At 48.5% G+C, this 15782-nt stretch overlaps 1 long non-coding RNA gene across 10 annotated transcripts in view; it reads right to left on the bottom strand.

Moving 5' to 3' along the window:
- The window catches only part of LOC131508526 (uncharacterized), a 384833-nt gene that overhangs the window by 241413 nt on the left and 127638 nt on the right, over positions 1-15782 (bottom strand). For all 10 annotated transcript variants that reach the window (XR_009260054.1, XR_009260048.1, XR_009260056.1 and 7 more), the window contains exon 2: positions 14502-14581. This is a non-coding gene — a long non-coding RNA (uncharacterized LOC131508526). The remainder of the gene's footprint in view (positions 1-14501; positions 14582-15782) is intronic.

Here is a 15782-nt window from a genome sequence, read left to right as displayed (position 1 = left end):
AACAGGAAGCATTGTTCACCCAGGTGCATATGCAAATGTACCTGCTCTACCTTCTGTTACACAGTTCCCCACCTAACCTGAAAGGATGACACCTGATTTGGGGGCTGAGAGGAAGGTACAACTAGGCAATCAGGTCGCTAATGGGTTCACCAAGAGCTAGGAAGCATGGGGTAGTGTAGTGATCCCGTGGGGTGTGCATGCAGTTCCCAGGCTGCTACCGTGGAGCCCACACCACAGCCAGAGCGACTCCTGGCTCCTCTCTGGTGTTATCTCTGGCCAGCCTCTGTGGATCCTCAGCCTGGCAAGAGATTTAAAACATTCTGGCAGCCCTGTGGGGCCTGCCGCACGCCGCCTTTGATTTGGGGCTCTTGATTTAAGTTCCAACCACGTAGTTTTTTGTTTGGGCTCTGTCCTCCTTCTCCTCTTGAACTTGGTTCATCAAAGTCTGTCTTCCAGAAGGGTATCAGGGCCCAACAGTCCTCAGGGGTATTCCTTTGATAGAGAATCCAGAGGAGTAGCAGGAGACCCTCCTCCATTAGGAAGTTCAGCCCAAGGACATGAGACATTTTTATTTCTTGATTTTTTTGAAGTTTATTCCTTTTTGAGAGAGATGGGCGGGGGAGGGGCAGAGAGAGGAGACACCGAATCCGAAGCAGGCTCCAGGCCCTGAGCTGTCAGCACAGAGCCTGGCACAGGGCTTGAACCCACGAACCGCGAGATCATGACCTGAGCCGAAGTCGGACACTTAACCTACTGAGCCGCCTGGGTGCCCGAGACATTTTTAAATAAGAGAATGAAAAATATTAAATGTTTGAAATAAATAACTGGAAATCCACTTAACACGCAATCGAAGGGCATTTGGACATCTGAGAAAAGACAATGTGAGTTTTGAGATGCTCCGGAGGCATAAAAGGTGTAAACTCAGGAAAGCTGGACTCAGCACAGCTCCAGTGTTGCAGGGACCTGGCCTAGGGGGTGACGGTGATGCTTTCCCCCAGGATGGCTCAGGGCTCTCCACTCTCCCCATGGAATGGTCAAGCTGCCTGCCATGTGTTCCTGTTTTACAAACTGACGGCAGTTATTGTTAGAAAGGGTTTTGCTGCCAACTTGGAAATATATAGACCGGCAGGACTGGAGAGTGAATTTCAGCTCCTTATCCTGCCGGCTGAGGGCAGCTGCTCATTTCGAATATAAACAGAAGGTACGGGCTGGGAAGTCAGAAGAGACATATCTGCCATCAGTGTTCCACAGGAGCACTTCGGAAAGGACTATCCGAAGGTATATTCTTCTGGAGTTCTGGCTTTGGTTTCCTTCTCTGTAAAATGCTGGAGGCCTTGGGCAGTTGTGAGGATTTAGTACTATAATAAGGCAAGTGGGAACACTACTGGCAAATAAGGGAGAGGAGAGAAAGAAGGAGAGAGAGAGAGACACAAAGAAGATGTTGCCTGTTCCCCCACAAACCAACCCACAGAAAAAAGTAGAGTTGCAATAATCTTCTGCATTCAAAAAATATTCACTGTTCTGAACACTGTTCTAAATGCCCAGGCTATTACATCAGTGAATAAAGCAGGTGAAAAATGCCTGATCAACCTATGCCTGCAGCTTGATAATCCCTAGACACGTGAGTCACCTGAGCCAATAAATGCTTGTAGCATTTTAGCTAGTTTGAGCTGGGTTTTTTGTTACTTTCAGAGCAATGTGTCCTAACTGCTACTGTCATCCTCTAGACATGGTGACACCTGACCAAACCCTGGGTCTGGTCACATTTCACTCCACATTCAAATTAAGGAGGGACACAAAAGACAAAATGTTCATGTCTCTGTCTGAAAAACCAGCCACCTCTGGGTGGCACACAGCTCTTATAAATAACCAGGAAGCAGATTCAGGCTAGAAAAGGAATTTTAACAATTTCTTTAAAAAAAAAAAAAAAAGATAAAAGAGAAAAGAAAAAAGGGCAGAATTCCACAGGAAATTGAAGGGAATTTGGGAGATAGAATGTAGCAAGCTTCATTGGGCCATGGCCAGAACAACTGCCCAGAACAAGCCTCCCCTTATTAAAAAGGACAGCCTGAGTGTCCCAGGGTATTAAGACCTTCCCAGAGCCTCTCACTGGAGATCCATATAATGAATGGCATTTCTGAGTACAATGTATATATGCTGATAAGCATTTTTTGTTCATTCTGTGCCCCCTGAAGCTCACTTGGGAAAGATAATGCTCTGAACTTTCAGGATCTCTAAGTGTTTCGGGTTGTTTTGTTTTGTTTTGTTTTGTTGTTGTTTTGTTTTGTTTTGTTTGCTTTTTTACTAAGTCAGCGTTTTGGGGTTTTTTCTTCTACTTTGTAGATGGTGAAATAAACCCCAGTTGTCTTGAAGTCTAACGGGATATGCCCCTCAACTGAAGATCAGGGCTAAAGATCAGAACACAGATGTTCTCAGAAAGATTTGTAAAAGCAACACACACACTCCTTCCCTTATCCTAGAAAGTAATCTAACAGCCTTTTAATAAGCCCTTTCAGTACTGTAAGTTGCCATGGACAATTCTGCTATTTCTGCCTCATCAGCACCTACTCCTCTATCTTCTGTTAACAACAACCAATTTTCCTTTGGGAGCCAATTTTCCTCCACTCTCAGGCTTGGTGGCTCAGTTAGGTCTGACCCCCTGTCTTGGCTGCAGGACAGGAGGGACAAGCGACCCAGACCCAGCCAATCAGAGCATCACACCCTCCTGGTCACACAATAATTGGTTTAAGAATGGTCCTATGGCTCAAACCAGACCAATGGAAATCAGTCCAACAACTTATGTAGAAATTTGGGGGGGGGGGGGTGGGAAACGCTGCTCCTTCTCACTGAGGCTGCTTAGCTGATAGAATGCAAGTCCAGAGGACCTCAGTGCTAATGGGAAGATAACAGAACAGATAGTTGGGGACAGATGGAGTCTTGATGACACATTTGGATGCCCCAGATCCAACTGTGCCTAAAGTCAGCCTCTTCAAGATATCTAAGCCAAAATTTTTCCTACTGTTTTTTCTTTTACTTAAACTAGTTATGTCTCTATCATTTTCAACCAATCCTGGCTAATTCGTAAGTAAAGGTATTCCCTACCTGGCCTATCCCTGCCCATACCACACTCAATCGTGGCACTTTAGAAATTGCCTGGGCCCCACCATCTACTCCTTCCAAACGCTGTTTATCTTGAAAAAGATGCAGCATTCGCAATGCTGCCCCTCCTTCCATTCTCGCCCTATGAAATCCAGTTGTTTTCAAAGCCGTGACTACAGACCCCATCCACCTCCATTAACCCCATGGGCCTTTTACCCAAGATCTTTTTTTAGAGGCACCCCAACTCCAGTCCTGTACACGATGCTCTTGCGGTGGTAGGCGAGAAAGCACGAACCAGAGTCCTGATCAACAGGAGCTTACCTGGGGCTTCAGCCTAATGTTGTGAGGCCTGGCTTCTGATTAGTTAGGAAGTGCTCAGAAAAAACAGCAGCTCTAGCACCAGGGAAAGAAAACCAACAGGGCTCTGTCACAGGTGTCTTCGAGTCCTTCCCAGACAGCTCCCTGGGGCCCACAGCAATTACCAAGTGCTTTTCACAAAACCTCACGATCACGTCTCTATGTTCTTTTCTGGAAAGGCCACTGAAGACCCCGCTATCCAGCACAGGGCAAGTGCACAGCCAAGGCCAAGTGGTGGCTCCCTGAGGCTCTCAGATCAAGCGGTGTTCGCATGTACACAGAAAAAGGCTGGCCCCAGGCTCAGAACACTATCCATCACCTTCCAGAAAGAGAGCTGCGGGCCGGGGCTCCACTGACACTCACAGGGCATTAGCAACCTTCTGCTCTGAGGGGGTCGGCAGTAGGCTGAATAATGGCCCTAAGTACCTAGACCCAAAGATGTCCCCGTCCTAATTCCTAGAACCTGCGATTGTGACCTTGGAACAAGGGGCTCTGCCAATGTAATGAAGTTCAAGATCTTGAGATGGTGAGGTGACTCTGCATACTCCGTGGCCCCGTGTGGTCACATATCTCCTAATAAGAGGGGCACAAGGGGAGTGTGCACAAGGGAGGGGCACAAGGGGAGTCAGAGTCAGAGGAGAAGTCCATGTGATGACAGACGAGAGGCTGCGGTGATGCGTTTTGAAAACAGCAAGTGCCCAGCAGCCAAGGAATGGAGGTCGCTTCCAGCAGGTGGAAAACCCGAGGACATGAATTCTCCTCTAAGGTCGCCAGAGAGCCAACACCTTGACTGATTTCTGACTTCCAGTCTCCAGAACTGTAATAAATTAAATCTGTGCTATTTTAAGCCACTACCTTTGTGGTACCAGGAAACTAATTCAGATTATCTGGGTCCAGATGCCAGTGGCAGCTCCCTGCTCAGCCCAAGCAGGGATCTGGTTCCTATGGCTGGGAAAATACTACAGGTACGTGACAGTGTCCCCATCTCACAGCTCCCATGACATCCTGGTCCTTCCCCTCCTCTGAAGGGAACCCCTGAGCTCAGACTCAGAGCCCTGCTGACCAAAGAGAGCCAGATGGAGATTCTGAGGGGCAAGGAGGCCAACGTTCCTCCACTAGTCACCAACCTGGCTGTAACTGGATAGGACATCGTGTCTCCTGCTGGCACTTCCCCCAACAGAAGCACGGTAGAGAGAAAGGACGGAAGTACGTGGCCAGTGTAACAAATGACCACAAACATAGTGTCTTTAAAAAAAATTCATTCTCTACCGTTCCAGAAGGCCAGGAGTCCAAAAACTGTCTCACCAGCTAACATCAAGATGGCGGCGGGGCTGGATCCTTTTGGAACTACTGAGGGGAGCATCATATACAGAAACTAGACAATGCAAAATCATTGGAAATAACTGCAAGTTAAATAAAACCCACCAAAGAGAGGAATCTATTTTCAATGGGGAGTCATCTCTGGGAGAAGCCAAGCTAGCTTCTTCGGGCCATTTCTGTCCTTTGTGCTAATGCTGTATTGGCGAGAATCCTAGTGATCTCCATTCAAGGTAATACACTCATTTGCCCCTTTCCCTCCACTGGACCCTCAGCTGGGACTCAGTAAATTCTAACTGTGTATTCACGTATGGGAGCCAGGTGGGAGAGCTGCAGCCAGTCCTCGCTGGCTTTTACCCAACCTAGAAAGTAGCCAAGTGCCCAGAGCTGCCCTCTCCTCCCACTGTCTGGCCTTATGACCAACAGAATAGAATGTTCCCTGTCCCCACAGACCAAACAAAGGCATAGGAAAATGGTGGCCCTAGGGCATGGCCGTTAATATGCCAACAGACTGCTCTCTGTCAAGATGTTCTCATGGGCAAAAACTTCAACATCAAACCTCAAGACACAACTCCTCTTTCTCCCTAAATTAACATCAGCACTGGAAGAAAGACCTGGCTTGTTGTCATCATCCCCACAAGGGCAACCAATTACTGAGTACTTACACATACCACTCTGCAGACAGGTGAAGAAATCCAGCCAAGTCCATTGACTCAGCTCAATCCTTATGTTCTTGCCAACAACTGCTGTTCCTACACACAGTTGCTACATCCACATATGATGGGATAGTTCTTCAAAACTACTAACTGGTAAGGGTTTTGTTTGGCTTTTGTTTGTTTCCTGTGATTTCACATTACCCCGGGATGATTCCCCCATTCATGCAGCAGTCAGGACGTTCTATATCCTTATACCCCAAAGGATGACACACAACCAGAATCTTTTCTTGAGTTGCCAAAGTGTAGAGCCTTCAAGACCTGTAAAGGGCTTATTTGCAAAGGCAACACAATAGACTTTGGATAAGTTGTGATTAGGAAGAGCAAAGCTTCCAATCATACCCAGGTCAAGGTTCCCTAGACCTGGGGGAGCAAAGGACGTGAAGCAAGGGATGAGAGAGGGCACCCTGTCTCCTGCCCCTGGACTTGGCCCAAAGAGAGTGGAGAGGATGACCGGAGGCCCGTGAATTTTCTCCCAAACCTCAGTCATTAACGTGTCAACACTGTATTTTTGCTGTCACTTTTCACCCATAGTGACATTTACTTGCTTTTTCCCTTTATTTTTTTTTAATGTTTATTTACTTTTGACAGACAGACAGACACACACACACACACACACACACACCACACACACACACACACACACACACATACACACAGCACAAGTGGGGGAGGGGCAGAGAGACAGAGGGAGACACAGAATCCAAAGCAGGCTCCAGACTCTGAGCTGTCAGCACAGAGCCCGATGCGGGGCTTGAACTCACGAACTGTGCGATCATGACCTGAGCCGAAGTCGGAGGCTTAACCGACTCAGCCGCGCTGGCGCCCCTTGCTTTTTCTCTTTGAATCAACTTTAAAATAACTCTTTTTAAAACCTTGCTTCCTCCCAAGCAAGAATATTCTTAAAATCAGAGACTTGATGTGCTGGTTATATTTTTCTAGTACTCATGAAAATAAATACGTAACAATTAACATTTTAAAAACACTTGTGTGTTACCTAAACGCTTGCCCTTGGGGAAGTGCTGTTACTACCTCCGGGGAACATGATTACACTTTCAGATGGAAGCCCTAGGGAAGAGGGCGCACAATCAGGAATGAGGGTCCTTTGCAAGGCCCTGGGCAACCACAAGGAACAGGGGCCAGGTTGCGGGGTGTGCTGAAAAACTGAAATTGATGACCCCAGATACAGCCACGGCATTCACCAAAGCTCTGTATGACCACCGGTGAGTGACAAACTGGTAAGTAAATGCCTCGCAAATATTCCTAGTGCCATGAGAACACTCTGACCTTTGATTCTCACAGATAGATAGCAAATGACCTGAGTTGTGGCTCCCTTCCAGACAATAATAAGGATGTGCCCCATAAGCTGTCTGGTCTTTGCTCTGTCTACAAACCCACATGCCCACAGGGGTGAGGCAGACAGTGAGTTCAGTAGGCCTGTGTCAGCCTCAAACCGCAATGCAAGCAGGGGAAAAAATGACCACTGACGCTTGGCCTCGGGAAGCGGGAGACAAGAAGGAACGGTGGGCACTGTGGAGGACCGGGGGTCAAGCATCAGTTACCCCAGCGCCCGCCAGCTGCTTCATGCCCAGACGGGGACTTGCTCTGTCCAGATGTTCAGATTTTTTAAGGCAAGCTGGACAATGACAGTGTTGTGTCTATTCTCTCAATTTGTAAGTACTGACAATCCAAGATGAAAGAATAAAACTCTCCGGCAAATACCACGTGGGCCAAATTTGGCCCAGGGGCATCTCATTGTAGCCTGCATTTGAACTGTTGAAGGCAGGGGACAGAAGCTCACTTCTCCCTGGAGATAAAACTTTACAGATCTGACCCCACAGTCCCCAAGGCTCCCCTAAGGAGGGCCTGGTTATCCCCATGTTGCAGATGCTGTGATGGAGGAATGTGGTTAAGAGAACAGGCCCCAGTCTCTGGGTTCCTCAGCTGTGTGACCTTGGACAAGGTACTTTATCTCTCTGCACCTCAGTTTCTTCATCTATAAAGCAAGGTTGAAAATAATGGTATGGCACCAGGAGGGGAGTTAAATGAGATTATGTATGTACCCCCCGGGCACATATTAAACATTCAAACTCTTGGTTCTTGTTAAATGACTTGCCTGAGGTCACACGGCTTGGATATGAAGAACCCACATCAGCTGACACCAAAACCAAAGGTCTTTCCGCCAGACTATATACATCCTGTCACATGACCAGCAAATTATGTCATTAATGTCTGCAAACCACCCCCCCGCCCCCGCCGCCCCAGTTTAACATCGTGCCCAAATCAGACTTCCCAGAAAGTTACCGGGACATATACTTAGCGATGCGCACAGTCTCTCTGTCACAGCCTGGGGATTCAGACTGCGTGAAAGCGCTGTGGGGCCACAGGGAGAGCTCATCACATGAAGCCGCACAGCCCTGTGTCCAGACCCAAGCTGCATGACCTCCCCACTCTGAGCCTCAGTATTGCAGCCTGGGAAATAACCGTGTCTAATAGTCACCCCACCAGACTGCAGTGAGGTCTGAATGAAACAACACGAAGGCGAGTTCTTCAGAAACGGGAAGCGCGTCACAACTGCCAGCCTGGTAGCTGATGTCTACAATGATTTAACTCTCTCAGGGCTGCAGAGTCAGCATCCCTGGGTCTGGCTGGACAAGGTCAACTTGCAGCAGAGGGGCCCAGGAAGTGGCCCTGGGTCTCCCTGACCGAGGGTTGGAGGGGGAGGAGAGGGGAGGGGTCTGTTTCCCACGCCTGGACATTGAGAGATCACGGTGATGGGAATCTGGCAGGGGGAACAATTATTTCTCCTTGCTGACGAACAAAGGAGCCTAGACCTCCAGCTTCCAAACGCAGAATGCAGAGTACTCTCTTGGCCACTATTAACTAATTGACTATGAAGTAAAGAAGTGTGGGAATACACAGCCAAAATAGAAATGAACGTTTTAAGAAATGGATGCCTACCCACAGCACACTTAAGATGTATGCGTTTTATCGTATGTTCAGAAAAAACTATAAGCAAATAGTGGACTCTAACAATATACACGCTGAAGTATACTGGAGATGCGTCTTAGTGGCTGCAACTTACACTGAAATGCACGCCCCGAAATTACAGATGGATGGATGTAGACAGGAAGGGCCGGGTAGGGAGAAACATGATAAAACCGCACGCAGTTGAATATGAATGCATGTATAGGGGCACACACACCCCAATGTTTATAGCAGCGCTTTCAATAATAGCCAGGTTATGAAAAGAGTCGACATGTCCATCAACTGATGACTGGATACAGAATATGCGGTATATACATACAATGGAATATAACTTGGCAATGAGAAAGAATGAAATCTTGCCATTTGCAGCAACATGGATGGAACTGGAGGGTATTATGCTAAGTGAAATAAGTCAGTCAGAGAAAGACAGATACCATATGTTTTCATTCATATGTGGATCTTGGGAAACTTAACAGAAGCCCATGGGGGAGGGGAAGGGGGAAAAAGTTACAAACAGAGAGGGAGGGAGGCAAACCATAGGAGATTTTTTTTTTTTATTAAAAAAATTTTTTTAACATTTATTCATTTTTGAGACAGAGAGAGACAGAGCATGAATGGGGGAGGGTCAGAGACAGGGAGACACAGAATCTGAAACAGGCTCCAGGCTCTGAGCTGTCAGCACAGAGCCCGACGCGGGGCTCGAACTCACGGACTGTAAGATCATGACCTGAGCTGAAGTCGGCCGCTTAACCGACTGAGCCACCCAGGTGCCCCCATAGGAGACTCTTAAATGCAGGGAACAAACTGAGGGTTGATGGGGGGTGGGAGGGAGGGGGCAGTGGGTGATGGGCATTGAGGAGGGCACCTGTTGGGATGAGCACTGGGTGTTGTATGGAAGCCAATTTGACAATAAGTTCTATTTAAAAAATATTAATACGTGTAATTTTTGAAAACTTAAAAAAAATAACTTTTAAAAATAAATAAACAATTTTTAAAAGACTAATGCACGTAGACTGTAAGTGGCAGGCATGTGAGCACTCGCTCTAAAAGTCCTCCAACTTTTCTGCATTGTTTGCAAACTTTTTGTAAGACAATGTTAGAAAAGTAGATGCCTAGTATTAATTTAAATTAATAAATTTAATATAGTTGTTCTAATATTAAGCAGGAAAAACGATCTGTATGATTTCCATTATATAAAGGCTCCTCTGCCACCACGATGGGATGTAAGACATTTTAGGAAAGACTCCCTTTTGAAAAAAGAAAAAGAAAAAACCCCACAAATCTCTGCTGAAATGTTGTCACTGGAGATTTGTACGTCTGCACCTTGAAGGCTTCTGGCCCTCCAGAATCCTCTTTTATGTTTAGGGTGTCTTCAAAGAACATACCCCTCCAGTCATTAGCAACATGCATCTGAGAGGGAGAGAAATTGGCAACCAGCTGAGAGGAAAATAGAATTGGGAAGTAACAAGAGATGAAAAGCAACCACTAAAGAGACGGAAGGAAACGGGGTCAGATGAGGACAAACCTGTTTTCAAAACGTGGTCTCCTATTGGCTGCACCAGAATATTTGCCATATTATGCCATGTGAAGACGGAAACTGAGGCAGAAAGGTGTAAAGAGACCTGCCTCAAGTCACAGAATGCTCCACAAATATAAAAGTCGGGAGTGGTATCTTCACCACCTCTGGAACGGGGTCCGCTTTACCCAATGCACCTGCACTGGGGGGGCCACGCAGTCGGAAGCCGGGAGCAGGCGTGCCCAGGGGAGGTGGGGAATACTGCAGGGGAACGGCAGGAACTGAGGTGGGGAACTGCAGGCGAGGGCCTCCTCCCGGGCATTCCTTTCATCCCACTGCTTCCAGGTGGGCAAGGAACTCTCTGGAGCTCTGTCCTCGCCCTCTGGGGAAGGCGTTCCTGCCTCCAGGTGTGAGGGAAGGAGAGACCAAAGTGATGCTTATTCCGTCAGCGCCCCTGCCCCTAAGGCAAACCACGTGAGCCTGTCCCCTTCCTGGTATGGAAACCCACAGCGGGTGGTGGGGTCGTGGGCGGACGGGGTGAGGACAACTCTTTTCAGATCAGGTCCCAGCACCCGGCGAGATGAATGCTCCAACAGTAAGTCAGCCTGGAGACGGAGTCCTGAAAATGCTAGTTGAACAGCTTCTTAACTTGGACAGTCACTCAAGCGTAGAATTACTCAAAATATCTTTGCCCATTAAACTGCCCTTTTTTTTTTTCTTTACAAAATCTGGCTGTTCTTCCCAAAATGTTTTGACTGGGAATTTCTGAAATGTCTTGAATATCTTGATGTGCAGTTCTTTGCAACAAGGGGAATCTGCCCTGTTCCACACCGCAATGTGCAGCGAAGGTCCAGAGTCAAGGAGCCAGAAGCCATAAAGCTGGAATTACAGTAATGCCATCCTGAGGCCAGAGATAGGAAGCAAGCGTGTCACTCACCCTCGCCCAGTGGAAGTGGCCTCCCAAGACGGGGCCCAATCCAGGAAAATAAACACTGAGGCAGAAGAGGTGACACGAACGAACGAACGGCATCTTAGGACAACAAAGAGCACAGCAGGTGAAAGTTCAGAGTCATTCCATTGACAAAGGCTCTCTGAGCATCTACTGAACACGGAAGTACATCCAGAGAGCAGCAGAAAGGGGTGTGTCAGCAGAGCCATGCTGGGCGGTGGGGACGATGGCCACGTGGGGGCTGGGGAGCTCAGGGAGGCAGCGGAAGGCCAACTTGGACAAACCCCCTTCTCAGTCCAGCTCACAAGCCTCCCCGCCCAGGTTCTGGGACCTCACAGTGGCTGCATGATAGTTCCCGGGAAAGGGGGAACTCAGGACACTGACGGCACAAGAAGCTGGGTGGGGAGTCGGGGAGCAGCCAATGCAGGGCACCTGGGCACCCCTGAGAAACGTTCTGTCCTTGAACCACTCTGAGACACTCGGCAGCCACACCCTTAACTCAGCCACCACCACTTTTGGTTCTTGAAGCCTGCTGGGTTACCAGACATAGACTCTCTTATAAAAGATGTCCCCAGATTTCTCTCTTTTTTTAAAAATTTTTTTAATGTTTATTTATTTTTGAGAGAGAGACAGAGAGATGGAGTGTGAGCGGGAGAGGGTCACAGAGAGAGAGAGAGAGAGAGAGAGGGAGACACAGAATCTGAAGCAGGCTCCAGGCTCTGAGCTGTCAGCACAGAGCCCAACGCGGGGCTCGAACTCATGAATGGTGAGATCGGACCTGAGCCGAGGTCGGACGCTTAACGGACTGAGCCACCCAGGCGCCCAAGATGACCCCAGATTTCTTGATTATGGGACTATGTCAGGTTGGCCCCTCTTCTCCACAGAGCAGGAGCGAGGCCAGCTTGCAAGAGGCGGTTCTCCACTCAGCCCTGCGTCTCTACTACCTAAGACGTGAGCTGCGATTCTCCAGAGTCCAGGAAGGATGTATTTGGACTCCTTGGAATGGAACAGATGCCCTGGCTTCTTGAACTTAATGAGGAGTGAGACACTTAGCTTTGATCTCTGCCCCAAGCCACGGACGATCAAAATACTCTGGATTTGTACTTACGTAGGTAGCTCCATTTTTAGGCAAAATTGCACCCAGCAGCTAAACCAGTGTTGGCACCTCCCAGGTGTAGCATCCCTTAGCTGCCCACACCCAGCCTCATAAGTCTGTGCCTTGGCTCGTCAGCCCCAAAGCGGGACATTAAAGACTTACTGAGCTACATCTTTAATAATATTTAAAAAAAATGTTTAAGAACGACCATAAAAATCCACTGGATGGCATTTTTTTTTTCCACTTTGGCAAAACTAGAGTCATCGTCTGTGTTATTACAAACTCAACCACAAGAGAAGAAAGTCAGCCAGTCACAATTTAGAAAATCACATTCCAATAGCCCTAGAAGGGTATATTAGCTGAGCGGAGATGTGTCCAGTCACATCTGTCTTTTTCCACAGACGCTGCTCCCCCAGGCCACTATTGAGCAACCTGTCCCCTTTCCAAGCAGCCTCTGTATGCTGAATACTGACCTGAAGTGATTCTCTGTTTTCTCAAACCTACAGACCAAGAGGCCTTGGACCTGATATAATTTGAGAAGCCCCAGAGACAGATCCCTTGACCTTCCACCCCTCTGCCAATTTAGAGATTCATTGGAGGGAATGTTACTTCTAAAAGGTCCCTTATAAATGCAAGCTGCTCCTGGGAGGGATAATGCATTAAGCCATATAGCCGTTCACACTTTAGTATGAAGTAGTCTGCTAATAGTTACCCTTTATGAAGCATCTCCTCTGGGCCTTGCATGGAAGCAAGAACTGTCAACAGTCACTTACTCAAACTTTGAAGGAATTGAACATTATAAAGCTTTGATGGGGGAAAGTCTGGACATGTCTGATTAACAAGGGGTTAGGATGGAAAGGGACACGGGAGATGGAAGGCCGAGGGGGTAGTATCGACTGTTAGGAGGAACGTAAGATCATCTTCACAGAGGTGACATTTCAGTGGAATTTTGAAGGATGTGGAGTAGTTCCACAGGTAGCCAAGGCAAAGGAGGGGGAAACAACATGGGAAAGATCCATGTACAATGGCATCCTGTATCAGTCCGAGTGCCAACAGGACTACTCCAATGAAGAGAATTCAAGAAGGGTTTAGTAAACAGATTACTGACAAAGGTGTGGGCAAGATATAGGGAAACCACAAGAGACAGTGCAAGAGTCCAGGGGCTATACCATCCCTGGACCCAAAGGGATGAAGGAAGGCAGCAGTTACGTGAACGCTGAGAGAGAACATTGTATACAGCAGGCCACCTTGAGAGGATCTGCGACTTCTAACGCCCACAGCCAGCCTGAGATGACCCCACAGAACGGAGGCCGAGGAAATAAATACCTGCGCCTCTCTCTCCCTGCCTCCTCAGATCTCCTGCGGGGCTCCCCATCTGCCAGGCCCAACGGGAAGCCAGAGGTCAGGGCAGGAGAGCCTAGGTGATGCACCCCAAGTAGTCAGATTCCTAAGGCTGAGAGCTGGGCAGAGCAGAGTCAGGGTGGATCTGGGGTGGGGGCAGCTGGAAAGCACCCAGCAGTGTGTGAGATGTGGCTAGAGCACGGAGTATGGGTCAGGGTGAGGGGGGTAGCAGAGGGTGTGGGGTGTGGGTGAACACAAAGGAGCCTACCTGTCGAGCTAAGGAGGAGTGGAAACCATTGACCTGCAGTGGTCATAGAGGCAAAGGCCGCTGCCTTTGCTGAGGGCCCTGGGAACAGGCGTCCAGCAAATGATGCGTGGCAGCCAAAAACTCCTGAGCTAAGCCAACACCTTCCCGAGCCTCCTGAGCTGTGCTCTGGAAGCCGACCCCAGCCAGCGGCGTTGTCTCCCGGAGCTCCTGCCACTGCAGAAGAGAGCCTGGGAAAGCAGAGGGGTGGCTACTGAAGGGAGCACAACCTAGAACATCTTGAACCAATTCAAACCAGCCTATCTCTTTGATTGATATTCCAGTCCACCTTTTCCCCCTTCCACACGTGGAAAGGCGGCCCTGTGACAAGGAGCTCTGCGGGAACAGGTTTCCCAGAAAAACGAAAACTGTCCGTCTGCCTACCCCAAGGGACCACTCCAGGCGGCCAGCCGGGAAGCCAAGGCAGTCCTGCCCTGTAAGGCCTCAGGAAAGAAGATGAGCGCCAGCCCCCTCTCATCTGGGAAACATTAAAAGCAATCTCTGAAGTGATTCATTAAAAGTCCTCCAGTGGCAGAAGACCATCACCCAGATGTGAAAATAAACACAGAGGGAAATTCCAGCATTCAGAACTGTTTCAAGTCTTGAAACAAATGCATGGTTATTTCAGGGAAAGGAAGAGTCTATTGACTGTCTTTCCAAGCCCACACAATCCAAGTCAGACTCTCTCCATAGCCAGCAGGCCAGGCAAATTCCCACGATGCCAGATTCAGAAAACTGAAAGCACTCACTTGACTCTCTGGGGCCCTTCCCACTTGAACTTCTCAGCGGCTCCCTGGCCAAGGCCAGTCACCCACACTTACCAAGCTTCTGGTGGTGCAGCCTTCAGCTCAGCCTTCGTAAGCACCGGAAATTAAAGTAGAAGCAATTGTTCCATGCTGCTCTGGAAAAAAAAAAAAAAAACAGCATAGAAACTAAATGGAGCATGAATCAGTATCAAGCAAAACAGTGTATGCCCTGATTAAAAACGGGAGAAAAATGGGAGCATATTTGGGCACTGATCACATATTATCACATCCAGTGTCTGGCAGAGTAGATGGCACAGGGTAGGCATTTGATAAACATGGAAGGAGGGAAGGAAGGAAGGAAGGAAGGAAGGAAGGAAGGAAGGAAGGAAGGCAGGAAGGAAGGAAGGAAGGAGGGAGGGAAGGAAGGAAGGTGGGAAGGCAGGAAGGCAGGAAGGAAGGAAGGAAGGAGGGAAGGAAAGAAGGCAGGAAGGCAGGAAGGCAGGAAGGAAGGAGGGAAGGAAAGAAGGCAGGAAGGCAGGAAGGAAGGAAGGAAGGAAGGAAAGAAGGCACGAAGGCAGGAAGGAAGGAAGGCAGGAAGGCAGGCAGGAAGGCAGGAAGGAAGGCAGGCAAGAAGGAAGGAAGGAAGGAAGGAAGGAAAGAAGAAAAGAAGGAAAGAAGGCAGGAAGGCAGGAAGGAAGGAAGGCAGGAAGGCAGGCAGGAAGGCAGGAAGGAAGGCAGGCAAGAAGGAAGGAAGGAAGGAAGGAAGGAAGGAAGGAAGGAAGGAAGGAAGGAAAGAAGAAAAGAAGGAACGAAGGCAGGAAGGCAGGCAGGCAGGAAGGCAGGCAAGAAGGAAGGAAGGAAGGAAGGAAGGAAGGAAGGAAGGAAGGAAGGAAGGAAGGAAGGAAAGAAGAAAAGAAGGAAAGAAGGCAGGAAGGCAGGAAGGAAGGAAGGCAGAAAGGCAGGCAGGAAGGCAGGAAGGAAGGCAGGCAGGAAGGCAGGAAGGCAGGAAGGCAGGAAGGCAGGAAGGAAGGAAGGAAGGAAGGATGGAAGGAAGGAAGGAAGGCAGGCAGGAAGGAAGGAAGGAAGGAAGGAAGGAAGGAAGGAAGGAAGGGGGGTTGGTTCTCCACCCATAAGAAACTTGTCCCTGAATCCAGGAGTTACTGAAGTATGTGCCTTACTTGGAGAAACCCTACAGAATCACACCTTACCCCTACTTCCCACCCATTTAACGGGTAAGGATCAGAAAAAGGGAAGTTCCTTGAAGCGAAATTTAGATCCTTCCCACCAGAAAAATACGAAACTACTCCTACACACCTGGGAGTTCTTTTTGTGTTATTACTGTAAAACACACACGAC

Source organism: Neofelis nebulosa, chromosome 1, assembly GCF_028018385.1.
Source record: "Neofelis nebulosa isolate mNeoNeb1 chromosome 1, mNeoNeb1.pri, whole genome shotgun sequence".
In the NCBI taxonomy this organism is placed as follows: domain Eukaryota; kingdom Metazoa; phylum Chordata; class Mammalia; order Carnivora; family Felidae; genus Neofelis; species Neofelis nebulosa.
Note: the sequence above shows the minus strand (reverse complement) of the source record. Positions and strands in the feature narration are given on the sequence as shown.